This window comes from Symphalangus syndactylus, chromosome 11 (genome assembly GCF_028878055.3).
Source record: "Symphalangus syndactylus isolate Jambi chromosome 11, NHGRI_mSymSyn1-v2.1_pri, whole genome shotgun sequence".
In the NCBI taxonomy this organism is placed as follows: Eukaryota; Metazoa; Chordata; class Mammalia; order Primates; family Hylobatidae; genus Symphalangus; species Symphalangus syndactylus.
Window position 1 is genome coordinate 131,472,219 of NC_072433.2, and position 14,925 is coordinate 131,487,143.

The following is a 14,925-nucleotide window of genomic DNA, read 5'->3' on the forward strand; positions in this document are numbered from 1 at the left end:
CCTCCCTCAGAGCCTCCAGACAGAGCCAGCCCTGCCCACACCTTGATTTCTGGAGTGGCTTTCAGAACTGTGAGAGAATCCATTTCTGCTGTTTTAAGCATCCCCAATTCATGCTAATTTGTTTTGGCAGCCCTGGTTCACGAATACACCGCGGGAGGCTAAATGCTAAAGCCTGTTGAATGCGTCATACACACTCAGTGCGCATTAGCTACTGTTTAACCGTTGTCCTTGAGTTTTACCCTGAAATGCTGTCTCCGCATGGAGCTGAAGGGAGTGCACTGCTGTGTGCACAGGAGGATGTTGGATTTTGAGGGGTCCCAAATAGCCATGCAGTGGAACATGTGTGAATGTCAGCTCTTAAGTCAGCCCGCCTGCAGCCATCTCCTGCTCCTCCACTTGTCGGCAGTGTGCCCTTGCATAAATTATCCAGCCTCTGATAGCCTCAGTTTACTCATCTGTAAGGTGGGACAAGAATTGTATTCATTTCGGTCGGGTGAAATAATACGGGCAAGGTGCTTATCCCAGGTGCACAGTAAGTGGTGAATATGCGTTAGCTATTTTGTTGTGAGGGGCGGGGCTTCCCCCAAGGCTAAGACTGGCTTGGGGTTGCCTGAAGATGGGTGTAGTGGGTTGAAGAGTATCCCACCAAGTTCATGTATTTGCAGAACCTGAGAAAGTGACTTTGTTTGGAAATGGGATGTTTGGAAGTGTAATTGGTTAAGCATGAAATCATCCTGCATCTAGGGTGGCCCTAAATGCAATGACTAAGTGTCCTGATAAAACAGTAGATAAGGGCCAAGTGCGGTGGCTCACACCTGTAATCTCAGCACTTTGGGAGGCCAAGGTGGGTGGATCATGAGGTCAGGAGATTGAGACCATCCTGGCCAACATGGTGAAACCCCGTCTCTAGTAAAAATACAAGTTAGCCGGGTGTGGTGGCATGCACCTGTAGTCCCAGCTACTCTGGAGGCTGAGGCAGGAGAATCGCTTGAATCTAGGAGGTGGAGGTTGCAGTGAGCTGAGATTGCACCACTGCACTCCAGCCTGGGTGACAGAGGGAGATTCCATCTCAAAAAAAAAAAAAAAAAAAAAAGAGAGAGAGAGAGAGACAACACAGAGACAGAGGAGAAGCCCACCTGAGGATGGAGGCAGACACTGGAGTGATGTGGCCACAAAACAAGGAACACCTGGAGCCACCAGGTGCTGGAAGGCTGCAAGAGGCAGGAAGGCGCTTCCCTAGAGCCTCCGGAGGGAGTGGAGCCCTGCCCACACCTTGACTGCAGACTTCTGGCCTCCAGAGCTGGGAGAGAATATATTTCTGTTGTTGTAAGCAACCCCATATCAGGGTGCTTGCTGTGGTAGCCCCAGAAAGCAAATACTAGGGTGACTGAGAGCCTCAGCCTTTGAGATCCCATCATCACCGCCTCCCGAGTCACCATGGGCATGTGACCTCGGGCCGTCAGCATCTCAGGGTGTTGGCTCTGCTCAAAGCCGTCCATCCTCGTCCACATTGCACCTTGTCCAGGCCTTGTTCGAGTTGGTCACCTGAGCCTTTTATTGACGGTCTGTCTGTCCTCCCCTGTGCAAGCATGGGGATGGTGCGATGCTGCCATTTGTCAAACAAGAGCCCTGGAAAGCTAGAGGTACAACCAAAGACAGAAAAATAAGCAAGATGAGCAGTCGCAGTGCCTCTGTTATTTTCCCAGGACGATTGCTCTTTTCCTCAAATGGGCCTGGGGAAGAAGCAATTCTCACAGATCCTCCTTGACGTGAAGGGTGTCAGGGTCCCTGTAGATTTGGCTGGAGTTCCAGAGCTGCTATGTAATTCAGTTGCCAAGGCCACATGTGCCCAGCGAGCACTTGAAATGAGGCCTGTGCAACTGAGAACTGAATTTTTAAAATTAATTTTATTTTAATTAATTTTGATTTAATTAATTTTAATTTAAACTCCAGTCCTCGATTCAGTTTTTAAGAAAACTCAAGTATGTTTGGAACAACCTCATATGTGAATCTGCCTTTTTGACTGTAAATTTTATGAACTCTAATTACAGATCACATCTTTCCAATGGAAATTTAACATTCAAATGGAAGTGTGCTGTAAGTGTAAAATATACACCAGATTTTGAAGACCTAGTATGAAGAAAAGAATGTAGGCCAGATGCAGTGGCTCATATCTGTAATTCCACCACTTTGGGAGGTCAAGGTGGGAGTATCGCTTGAGCCCAGGAGTTCTAGACCAGCCTGGACAACGTAGTAAGACCCTGTCTCTAAAAAAAAAACAAACAAAAAAAACTGGGCACGGTGGCATGCACCTGTAACCCCAGCTGCTCAGGAAGTCGAGATGGGAGGATTCCTGGATTCCTTGAGCCTGGCAGATTGAGGCTGCAGTGAGTCATGACCATATCATGGCACTCTAGATTAGACGACAGAACTAGATTCTGTCTCAAAAAAAAAAAAAAAAAGTAAAATACCCCGTTATCTTTTTTTTTTTTTTTTTTTTTGAGAGGTAGTCTCACTGTGTTGCCCAGGCTGGAGTACAGTGGCATGATCTTGGCTCACTGCAACCTCCACCTCCCTGGTTCAAGATTCTCCTGCCTCAGCCTCCCAAGTAGTTGGGATTATAGGTGCCCGCCACCACACCCGGCTGATTTTTGTATCTTTAGTAGAGGTAGGGATTCACCATGTTGGCCAGGCTGATCTTGAACTCCCAACCTCAGGTGATCCACCTGCCTCGGCCTTCCAAAGTGCTGGGATTACAGGCATGAGCCACTGGACTTGGCCTGCCATTATACTTTTTATATGGATTATATGTTTTGGATATATTGAGTTAAATAAAATACATTATTAAAATTAATATTTCTCCCCCTTTTAAAAAATTTTAAAATGTGACAATTAAATAATTTACAATTATATACATGGCTTGCATCATTTCTTTTATACAGCACTGGTCTAGAAACCAAGCTGGAAGTTTGGAACTGATATGCATTTTAATCTCGACCAATACAGGGCTTTGTGATTTGGGGAAACTTCGAGCTCCCTCCAGACCTCAGGTTCCCAATAACAAATTAAGGACTGGACTGGCCTGGTGGATTCAGGGTACTGAGGGGAACTTGAGATGGGTAGGGCTTTAAAAACCACCACCAGATTAGCTGACCCCAGTTCCTTTCTACTGTGATTTCATGGTTCGGCTGAGGACTGGCTCACACTATTTCCTCTCTGAGGCTGAGCAGGTGATGGCACTTGCAACAGGGTTGCTGGGCATGGTTGTGCAGGTTGTTGACTGCACAAAGGAGCCTTTCTTGATTTCCATGAAAGTGCTCTGTGCCCATGGAGAAGAATGTCAAGATTTCTAGATTGGAATAGCATTTCCATTTAAAAGCACTTGCCTATAATCTAGATGTATAAAATCTAGATGTATAAATACAGTAACGGCCCTCTGTTTCCTGAGGCCACTTAAGCATCTGGAGGGAAGATCTCTGGGATGAGGAATACATTTGTAGAGAAGGAAGAGGGTTGTTGTTGGTTGCAGCAGTGGGTGGAGAGAATATTCCTGCCCAGTCTGTCCTTTGTAGAGACTTGCATCTTCAAAATGGCCTTCTCGGGCGCTCAACATTGAAAGCTGCTCTATGCGGATCCTGGAAACTCTCACCCTGATGAGAGTGGGCAATGCTGCGGGCTCGGTTTGCATGGAATCGGTCTCTCCCGGTATTTCCCGAGTGCCTACAGCACCCATAGGATCGGCTCACAGTGCGGTGCCCTCTCTCCTTCCCGGCTCCAGGAGGTCTCCACGCTCCAACTCCCACATCTAGGTGGGCCAGGTGCCTCACTTGCTGAAGGAATGGGAACAGGAGTGGCGTGGGCCATTCTGGGACTTGCGTGAGTGTGTGGAGCTCCCTGCAGAGCGGCCCCTGGACTGTGTCCTGAGCAGAAACACACTTGGACTATGTGACACCCCTGCTTGTCACCGCGGCGGGCACATTGACTAGCACAGTGTGGGGGAAGGGCTGGTCCTTGCATGCCCTAAAGGGCTGCCCTTCCAGGCAGCAGGGAATGGAGTGGGCACAGCCTTTCTTAAGAGTGTCCAGGCCTCCCCGCATTGGCCTGGGCTTCCCTGCAGAGCTTCCCCGTGCCACAGGGAGGAGAAAGGTTTCCCAGCTTCCTGTCCTGCTTCCCGGGACTCAGCACGCTCCCCATGGCCTCCACCCTGCCACCCTTCTCCACACGTGGGTAATTAGCAGCTGCTGGCCAGAGGCTGGCTGCAAGCCAAGGCATTTTCTCTACATGGGAAAAAAAGAAAATGAGGTTGTAAGTTCCAAGCCATGGAAACCACCTAGAACTCCGAGGCTGTTTTGCCGAGCACCGTCCGCGTGGAGTTTTGGAGGGGCGCAGAATCCCCAGCGCCAGGGTGACCGCCTTGCCTCGGCCTGGCCTTGAGGCTCTGCTCTCCCCCAGGCCCTTCCTTGGCACAAGGAAGGAGGCCTGGAGGATGCTGGATGCCTCTGGACTTCCCAGTGTGCAGGAGCCTGGAGGGAAGGGGGTGGTGGGTGGGTGAGTGGGGAAGGAAGGGGACTGGGCGGACCAGAGGGAGTTTCCCAGAGAGTCATTGTCGGTGTGGCATGGGGGTGGCTTAGTGGAGCCTCTGTTCTCCCTGCAGCGTTCCACCCCCAATGGGACATGATCGTCACTGATGGAGACGACAGATAACTTCTGAGGTTACGTGGAAGCAGCAGCATAGATTGTGAAGCGTGAGTTGAGTGTGGCAAAGCCACTCTGCGTAATGCCAGGGCCTCCCTGCCTGGCATTGTGTCCTGAGTAAGGGGCAGTGCTGGGATCCTTCGGACTCTATGGCCGTGCTCCAAAGCAAACAGATATGCAGATGTCTTTTAATGAGAAAGAAGCACATGCTCGTAAAATTCAGACAACACTGCAGCTTGTAAACTAGGCACTTTCAACACAGGGCCACTGCATTCTTCCATACTCCTCTCATTGAGAGGTGGGGTCACTGTCCCCTCCCCTTGACTCTGGGGGCTTATGACCACATCCCCCAATAGAGTTCAGTGGAGCCGGTGCCATGTGACTTCGGAGGTCAGGTCAGGGAAGGCCACGCAGCTTCCTCCTGGCACTCTAGGGATGCTTGCTCTGGGGAAAGCTGGCCTCCATATGAGAAGTCCTTCAACCCTAAGGCCGCCATGCTGAAGGGGAAGGTGTGGGTGCCCTGGTCCTCAGTCTGGCTGAGTTCCAGCCAGAAGCAGCTGCCTGCCATGAGGGAGGACCAGTGCGGATGTCCAGCCACGAGGGAGGGCTAGCATGGACATCCAGGCCTGTTGACGTCAGAACTTGGAACTTCATGAGAGCACAGCGCTCTTCCTCCATTCCCTTGGTGTGTGGTGTGTTCGTGGATTCATTTACTCACTCGTAACTTCATTTATTCAACAAATGTTGATTGAGCACCTTGGGCCAGATGTATTTTGAAATTCATGTTTGTTTTTGGATTTTAGCAAGGCAATATGGGTATTAGGGTTCCCCAGAGAAACAGAACCAATAGGAGATATTGATCTATTGTCTCTGTCTCTCCCTTCCTCTCCCTCTCTCTCTTCGTTTCTCTCTCTCCCTCTCTCTTCCTCTCTCCCTTTCTTTCTCTCTCCCTCTATTTATCTTCCTCTCCTTCTCTCTCTTCCTCTCTCTCTCCCTCTGTGTTTCTCTCTCTCTCTCTCTTCCTCTCTCTCCCTCTCCCTCTCTCTCTTCCTCTCTCTCTCTTCCTCTCTGTCTCTCTCTGTTCCTCTCTGTCTCTCTCTCTCCTCTCTCTCTCTTCCTCTCTCTCTTTTCCATTCCCACAGTTATGGAGACTGGGAAGTGCCATGATCTACCGTCTGCAAGTTGAAGAAGCAGGAAAGCCATTGAAAAGTCTGAGTCTGAAGGCCTGAGAACCAGGGGCTCTGATGACCAAGGGCAGGAAAAGATGGATGTCCCAGCTCAGGCAAAGAGATGCTTCGCTCTTCCTCTGCCTTTTGGTTCTATCTGGGCCTCCACAGATTGGACGGTGCCTGCGCACACTGGGGAGGGCGCTCTTCCTTACAGATCAAAAGCTGATCCACCCCACAGACACTCCACAGACACAGAAGTAATGTCACCAGCCTCAGGGCATCCCTTAGCCTCGTCAAGCTGACATGAAATCAGCCATCATGGCACCTCATCAAATATGAAAAGTGGGGGCCTAGGAAAGCATAACTGTAAGGACACTGCTGAAGGGACACTGTCCTGGGAACGCATGACCTGGGCCACAGTACTAGTGAGGCGCCGTGTCCCCATGTGCTCCTCATGCTTGGTTTCTATTAATACTGTGGCTGTGCAAAGCAGATCCCTCATTTTTTTTCCTCCCCAAGTCACTCTTGCGTAGAAGCCCAGCTGGCCCCGAGGGTAGCTCCCTGCTCTCTGGTCACTCTAGGAGAACATGGTGCAAATCAAGCTGCGGCATTTCTTTCAGCCAGTGCCGTCCAGCATGACAGGCACAGTTTGCCATGAGTTGCCTCCATCAACCCCAACCCAGAGGCCACGGGGGTCGAACAGAGCTGCCATCCTGGTGTTTCCCCAGAGCCTGGTATAGGGCCTGCTCAGGGAAGCTGCTGTTGTGGTTGGATGTCCGCGCTGTCCCTCCCTTGAGGCTGGACGTCCGCGCTGTCCCTCCCTTGAGGCTGGACGTCCGCGCTGTCCCTCCCTGGAGGCTGGACGTCCACACTGGCTCTCCCTCGAGGCTGGATGTCCATGCTGCCCTCCCTGTGGCCGGCAGTTACTGTGGCTGGCATCCAGGAGTCCAGCTGGGCTGTGAATCGGGGCCTCTGTGCTGGCCCCCTTCATTGTGGTGGCCCAGGGTTGCCAGACTTCTTATGTGGCAGCCAGCTTCCCCCAGAGCCAGCGTCCCAGTAGCACCAGGCAGAAGCTCTCTGCTCCTCTGATCTGGCCTTGGCAGTGAGGCAGCATCGTTTCTGTTGATTCTTTTGGCCAAGTGACCACAGATCCTGCCCTGATTCATGGGGAGGAGACGTGAACTACCTCTCAGTGAGAGGATGATCAAAGAATGCTGTGGTCATGTTTTAAAACTGCCACACTTTATGACTTGATTTAATCATTCACATCGTACACATGTACCAAACCATCAAGTGGCACAACGTAGATATATACAATTCTTCATTTGTCAATTAAGAGAAATGAATAAACATGTCTGGAATGAGTTTTTAAAAAGGTCCACACTTTATAAGCTCTAGTGTTCTTTGAAGGTTTACTAGCGTGTCCTTGTTTTGTAGTTTTAAAAAGGCATTTGCATATTTTTCTGTTTGCTTTGGCCATAAAGTCTAAAGGATCCCACCTCTGCCCCTTGCTCAAGAAGCCCCATGTGACTTTCATCTTCCTCTACCTCTGCTAATCTCCCCTCTGAGAAGAAGAGAATAGGCTTCGGATCACAGCTCCTTGGCAAGCAAAATAACAAGGATATCGCAAGAAATCAGTGAATGCCGTTGTTTCACGGGCTGCTACAGGAATGCCACGCCTTCGCCAAAATCCCAAGCCTCATGCGTTCGAAATTTAAATTTCCCTTGGGCAGTATGGTGCTCGTACAGCGATTTGCTTAACACTTTTAGTGGGTTCCGGGGAGGCCGTCATTACTGTCTCTTTTGTATCTGTTTCTTCGGCGAAAAATGTGATTTTCACGCTAAGTAGAACAGAGAGACTACAGAGAGCCCTAAGTCAGTTCCAGTCAGGATTGCCACCAAAGGACAATGTACCAAATTTACAAATAAATAATAAATAAAAACAAAAAGAAAAACAAACAAAAACCCCTTTTGCTTTTCAGAGCCTTGGGTTTGGGTTGTGAATGCGGGATTGTGGCACTGTGATCATTTTTATGGTGACCTTCCATTTCTGGAAAGCAGGGCTGATTTTTCTATGATCTTAATGATATGCAGTTGTCCCTTAAAATATTTAAGTGAAAACAGTTGAAATATAGTGAGTAAACAGAAACCACCGGTGGAATGCAGATGTCCCCAAAGTGTGGTCGTTTCCCTTGAATGACTTAAATCTAAGGAACTCAGATCTAACCCAGCCCCTACTCGAACTGGGAGGGAGAAGTGACTCCTCTGAGCTCCTCCTGGGAGATGGCGTCACAGGTTTGCAGGGCTCAGGTCCCAGGTGAAGGGGCACAACATGCCCCAACTCCCAAAAGGCCCCCCATTTTCCTCCATTCTGGTAACTACCCTTCCCAGGAACCACAATGTTACCTCTGTCACCACTGAGAAGTTGTTTGAGTTTGAGCTTTATGGCCATGGCATGTGGACTCTTTTGATCATCTTTGTGCTTGTGACTGTGGTTGCCAAATTCTCATTTTCCTTGCTGTATAGTATTCCACGGGGAGACTGTCCTGATTCACTTACCCATTTTACCATTGATGGACATTTCGGCAGGACAGCCACCAACATTCTAGACTGTGCCTTTTGGTGAATGTGCCTCCGTATTTGGGGTGGGAATCTGCCCAGAAGTGTTGCTGGGTCACAGGTGGAGTGTGTGTTCAGCATCAGTAAATCCTGCCGACTGTCAACTTGAAAAGAGGTTCTAGAGTCTTGCCACTCCTGCTGCTTTGAAAACCTGCCTACCCTTTGCTATAAACAGGCAGTTTGAAAGGATTTGTTTCTTTGCTGGTTTTAATCGCCTTGAAATTCTTGGCGACATAAAATATGCTCCAAAGAGGATAAAAAGAGAGATGTGAGAGGTCTTGTTCAAATGGCCTGTCTTCTGGGTCGAAAGGCAAATCTGTTCCTTGCACTACAAGCCTTTGTTCCCTTGCTCCTTGTTTTAATCCTTATTTCTTAGTCCTTGAATAAAACTCCGGGGATCCTGTCAAGTCATGTAACATTGGTTTCATTTTTATTCCTTTTGGCGGGTGCTGGCTTCCCCTGGCTTCAGATGAAGTTACTGGGGTTGGCCTCACTGCCCCCTGCCCCACGGATGCAGGGAGTCCTGGATCTGCCCTATCACCAGGAATTTTGCAGCGGCTGGGCTATAAAACCAGAGAAGCTTTGCGAGGGATGTGTCTCAGAGATGCTGAGGTGGGGCCGGTGGCTCCTCGTGCTCCACCCTGCCTGCTCTGTACCTGCTGCGGGGGACAGTTGACACACCCACGTCTTGGGCTCCCACCTGCTGGCTCCCAGTGACTTTGGCTGCTGGGGCCACTGGGCAAGTCCCAAGAACAGGAGGTGGCAGGGTGGGGGTTTTTCTCATCCTGTCCCCACCCTGTTCATCCACCACAGCCCTGACCATGGCTGTATCTCTCCTGCTCGGTGCTCCCTCTCCCACCGGCTGGTGACACTATTTCCTTCCCTTGTCCCTTTGGCCCTGGGGTGGTCACAGTTTCCTTCTGCCGCTCATCTTGGGGCATCCATATCCCTTACCTCTCCCCTTGGTTCTGCCTGGTGTGCCGTGAATGGGCCCTGCACTGTGCTGTTTTCACTTAAACTCTCTGAGTGGGGGGTCACTGTTTTCTGGCAGGACTGGCTCAGACTGAAATCAGCGGTCACGTTCTGGACTGGCCAAACCTCCAGAAGCTTGGCATTCTTGGTGTCTCTGCCTTGCTGGGGCCCGGGACTCCTCTGGCTGTCTCATGGAGCCTGAGGGCCTCATAGTTAGCAGAACAATGACTGCCAGAGCTGTGCATGCCCAGATCTCCAGAGCCCGTGAGTATCTGCCCTGTGGCATGCAGATGTGACTGGGTTAAGAACCTTGCAGTGGGGAGAGTATCATGGATTATCTGGGTGCCAACGTCATCGTGGGGTCCCTGTGGGGGTGGGGGCAGGAGGTTCAGAGTCAGAGAAGTGCTATGAGGATGGAAGCAGAGGTTGGAGCCATGCAATTGAGGGCCGGGAAGATGGGGAAGGAGTCACTAGTCAAGGAATGCGGGTGGCCTCTGGAGGGTGGAAAAGGTGAGAGGCCAGATTTTCCCCTGGAGCCTCCAGAAGGAACCAGCCATGCCCACACCTTGGATTCAGCCCAGTGAGGCTGTTTGGGACTTTGGCCCTGAGAATTGTAAGAGAACGGATCTGCGAGGTGAACCGCTCAGTTTTGGGTCCTTTGTTACAGCAGCCACGGGAAATTCTTCTTGGAATAAGGTTTTTAAATCCATAAAACAAAACGCATAGACTTACACAGGAGATGGATTGTACAGACCCACCGTCCCAGCCACGCACCCCGTGGTGGGCGCCAGACCCTGCCTGTGTCCTCCCGCATTTCCCTCTGCAAGCTGGAGGCTGTTTATCGTCCGCACACTTGGGTTCTAGCCAAGGCCTTTGTCCAGCCTCGGAAGCTTCCTCAGACCATGCGGGGCGAGCCAGCAACACTGGAAAGTCAACGTTCCCAAAGCAGCCCTCACTGAGGGATGGGGGTCTGCTGGACAAACATGGCCTCCGCCCGGGGGGCGTGATGCATCTCCCGTTCCCCTAAGCTGGGCTCCTAGTGCCCGCTGTGCTGGCTGGCCTGGGGACTGCCATTTGCTGGCCTCCTTGTCTTCTCTTCCCCTTTCTCACCCACCACTGCTGGTTTCCCAGAGCACCTCCCAGATACGCCTATTGCACTGGAAGCCTCATCTCAGGGCCTGGTTCTGGGGGAACCTACATGCAACAAGAGCCTGGGGGTTCATGGAGCCCTGGGTTCCCACCCACGCTCTATGCCAAGGCCTTTGGCTGCCTGTAGGGATGGTTCCAGAGCAGGCGTGGGTACCGCACCTGAAGGCAGCCATTCTCTGAGGTCATCAGTGGCCCATTTCAGACCTTGTGTGGAATTTTGGTTTACCGAGGAGCAGTGGAGACATTATGAGCTAAATGGTGACCCCCGAATACAGATGTTAAAGTCTCAAACCTTGGTCCCTATGAATGTTGTGAATGTGACCTCACTGGGGAAACGGGTCTTTGCAGATGGAATTAAGTCAGGGATCTTAGAATGGGATCATCCTGGATCAGCCAAATGGACCCTGAATCCAGTGACCAGTGTACTTACAAGAAGAGGAAAGGACAGAGAGGCACAGAGAGAAGGCCCTGTGGGGACAGAGGCAGAGATGACGGCTATGCAGCCACAGCCCACAGCTGCCTGGAGCTCCCAGGAGCTGGAAGAGATAAGAAGGAGCCTTCTCTAGAGCCTCGAGGGATTGGGGGCCCTGCTGACACCTTGATTTCAGACTTCTGGACTGCAGAACTGGGAGAGAATACATTTCTGTTGTTTTAAGCCTCCTCTCCCCTCCCCAATTTGTAGTCCTTTATGATGAGGCCACAGGACACAGGCTTACTGATGCGGATTTGATTCTTTCTCCTTGACTTTGGCCTGGGCCTGGCTCCAAGATAAGATGGGCTGTGTGGCCACGAGGGTGGCAGGGGAGCCAGCTGCACGAGGTTCCCGTTGGAGCAGGGCCAGGAGGGCTGCATGGCCTGTGCTGGGCTTCTGGGGCCCAGGTGAGCCAAGCTCCTGCAGCACCTGCCAGTCCAGGGGTGGAGCTGGCTGCGTGTGGCAAAATGATCAACACTTAGTTTCCTGTTTTAGGGATCATGGGAGAGTCCCCCTTGCGGTTGATGTGGTGACAGCATGTTCATTTTAATTGTGGGCTATTTCATTCTATGAACACACCGCCATTCATGTACCTATCTCCCTGTTGATGGGCACTGGATAATTTTCAGTCTGGGCCTGTTGCAATTCTAGCACATACTATGTACTGTCATGAGCATTCTAGAATGCACCTTTGGGTGACTGTACGGATGCCTGTCTGTAGGGGACACGCCTCGGTGTGGAATTGCCGAGCCACCAGGAACGACGCTCGGGCTGAGCTTCAGCAGATCCTGTAAGATGGTTTTCCACAGGGTTGGACCGAAGTAAACCCCCACTGGCAACACAGGTTTCTGGATTTCTCACAATGTCCTATCAGGTTCTTGGAGCCCCTGGGTGAATTTTTTTTTTCCGTTTGAGTCCTCCAAACCGGGGGCTTCTGATCCAGCTGGAATCCCAGGAGGTGCAGATCTGGCAGACCCTGCCTCAAGCTCTAGAAGTGAGAGCCTTTCAAGGGATTCAATTATCTATGCCATGGTTATCTCTCACCCTATGACCCAATTATCTCCACAATCCAAATTCCTGCCTCTGAAGTGGAGGCTGGTCTTTGATGTTCCCTTTGGGGAAGATCTGAGCTCCCTAAGATGGCCCAGGAGGCCTGGGACCAGGCTCGAGCTGGCTTCTGTCCTGGCTCTTTGGCCAGGCTGGCCCCCTGGGGAAGTGGGAGTTCCGCCTGCAGGTTTCGCCTTCAGAACTCCAGAGCTCCCCAGAGAAGGAGCCTAGAAGCTGCCTGGCGGACTGATCAAAGGGCCGAGTGTTCCCTTATCAGAGCAGTGAGGTGAGAAGGGGTGAGGAGGGAAAGCTAACAACTCCTCCAGCCACATAAAATGTGAGGAGCGCCTACAATGTGCCAGGCCCTGTGCCAGAGGCTGGGCTCGGTAACAAGAGAGACCCTCCCCCATTGTTTGAAGTTTGCGGGGCTGAGCTTGGAGGAATAGGGCCCAGAAGAATGCATGTTTTATGGTGTGTGGAAGGAGGAGCAGGGTGGCTTTGAGAGATCCTGGAGGATGTGGTGGGTTAGGTCAGGGGTCACAGAAGGCCTGTGGGAAGTGGCAGGGGAGGGGGTATGATATAGTCTCGGGGGCTGGGCTGGCAAGCACGTTCCTTTTTGGAAAATCATGGAGCTCTTCACATATGACTTAGGTATTCTGTATCTTGAATAAAAAATTGTTAAATCTTTATCTTGAATAAAGAGCTTGTTGCAAGCTAGAACTCTTCCAAACAGAGACCAAAAGAAGCTTCCGGAGGCCATGTTGTCCCTGCCCCCCATTTGCCCACCCTCAGCCATGGTGGACCCCATAGATTAAAAACCTCAGGGGAAGCCAGAAAACTGTTGCGTGAGGGCTGATATGGGCCCACTGTCCCGAGAAGAGAGGAGGATACCCCGACAGGAATGGGGTGGCAGGTCAGGTGACATCATGATCCTGGGGTGGGAGGGGGGGCAGCAGCCTGAGGGGTTCATGCTGCCTGTGCACCAGGCAGGAAAGTGCAACTCAGGTAAAGCAAAGGAAGAAAGCAGAGTGGCTGCTGGGCAGCTGCTGAGGGGTGGGTGGTGGGACTGACTCCACAGGAGGTGTGAGGGGTGGGGAGGACCTGGGGTGACCGGCAGGATGAGTGAGTCATTTGCAGATAAAGCATGGCTGTGGGAAGCCTCAGAAGGTGTTTGAACAGGGGCTGATGTGAACATGTGAACGTAACCAGGCTTTAAGGAGAGTGGGCTGCGGTGATGTGGGGGAAGGACTAGAGTTCTAGGAGTTAGAGGTGGTGGGGGGCTGCCTCTAGGGAGTGCGAGGGTTGAGGGAGGGAAGCTGGAGAGGAACTGGAGAGGAGGTCCTGGATTGGAGACACCCTTTAGGGAAAGGAGTGACCTCGACAGAGCTTGGAAAATAGCTGGGAGGAGGAGGAATGGAAGAAGACACTGAGGTCCTAGAGGATCTGAGTGGATGGTCATGTTTCCCACTCATGTGTACTGAGCGTTTACGGTGGGGCCAAGTTTTAAAACGAATTATTTTATGTCATCCTTGAAGTAACTTTAAGAAGTAGGTTCCATTATTACCCCCACTTTGCAGATGAGGAAAATGGGGAACTCTGATGTCCAGGTGTGTGTCCAAAGTCACACATACGAAAAGTGCCACACACGAGAATATGAGGGGTTGGAGAGGAGGTAGGGCAGCCAGAACCCTCCTGCAGTGCTGGTTGGGAATCTAAAAGGAGGCCAGGATGCTGGAAAATACATCCAGTCCTTCCCACCCTAGATGTATACTCAAGATAAATGAAGGCAAGGGACTTGTGCACACACGTCTGCAGTGGCTTTATCAATAGTTACCCCACCCTGGAAATAACCCAGTATCCATTGTAGTGAATGGGTCAACCAGCTGGAGTGTATTTGGACACTGGGACATTGGAATCCCACTCGGCAGCAAGAAAGCCTCATGGAGGGATGCAACCATGTTACAGAAATCTCCAAGCCAGGCACAGAAGACCACCTCCTGCACGGCTCGATTGCGTGTTCAGGAACAGGTCTTTTCATGGATTGACTGTGACAGCAAGGCCATCAGTGTTTGTCACAGGCGGAGAAGGGGAGATATTGACTGGAATGAGAATTTCCTAGGGAGATGGAAATGTTTTGTCTTTTGATCTGGGAGGGGGCTATACGGATGTATCTGCATGTAAAAATGCATGGACTGTACACTTAGGATGACAGTTGCACCTCAATTTATAAATGTCAGCTCTCAGCCCTGCTGGCGCTCCCTCCTCCCCTGCATCCAGGCAGTTCCGGGCCTGGGCTCTCCACTCTGCCCGGAAGGGGGAAGGGGGAAGGGGGAAAGGGGAAAGGGGACAGGCCTGCTGTTCTCTCCCTGTCTGGGGCCTCCTTTTCCCCTGCCGCTGGCTCCCTGGAGGAAGTGGAGAGGTCTTATCAGATCTGCCTCTGTGACCCCTGGGTAATAGAGCATCAAAACCTGCCCCGGCCTGGCCTCCGCCTTTTGGCTCCTGGGCGCCAGTCGGGTTCCCAGAGATGGTTGCACTCTCTCTAGCTGGCAGAAGGGCGCCTCCCACTCCCTCTCCCTTCCCTTTCTTTCCTCTCTCTTCTCCCTGCCACTCCCAACCTGTCTTTTGGCACCGTGGGAAGCTGAAAGCTTTAGGCAGATGAAAGACATAGGGTGTTTTTCATGAGTTCTCAGAGGGACTCTGATTAATAACAGTAGTGATAATAATCCTAACTGCTACTTATGCACAAATGCATTGATCTCATTTATTCACTGAGACAATCTGGGGAGGCAGATTCTATTATTC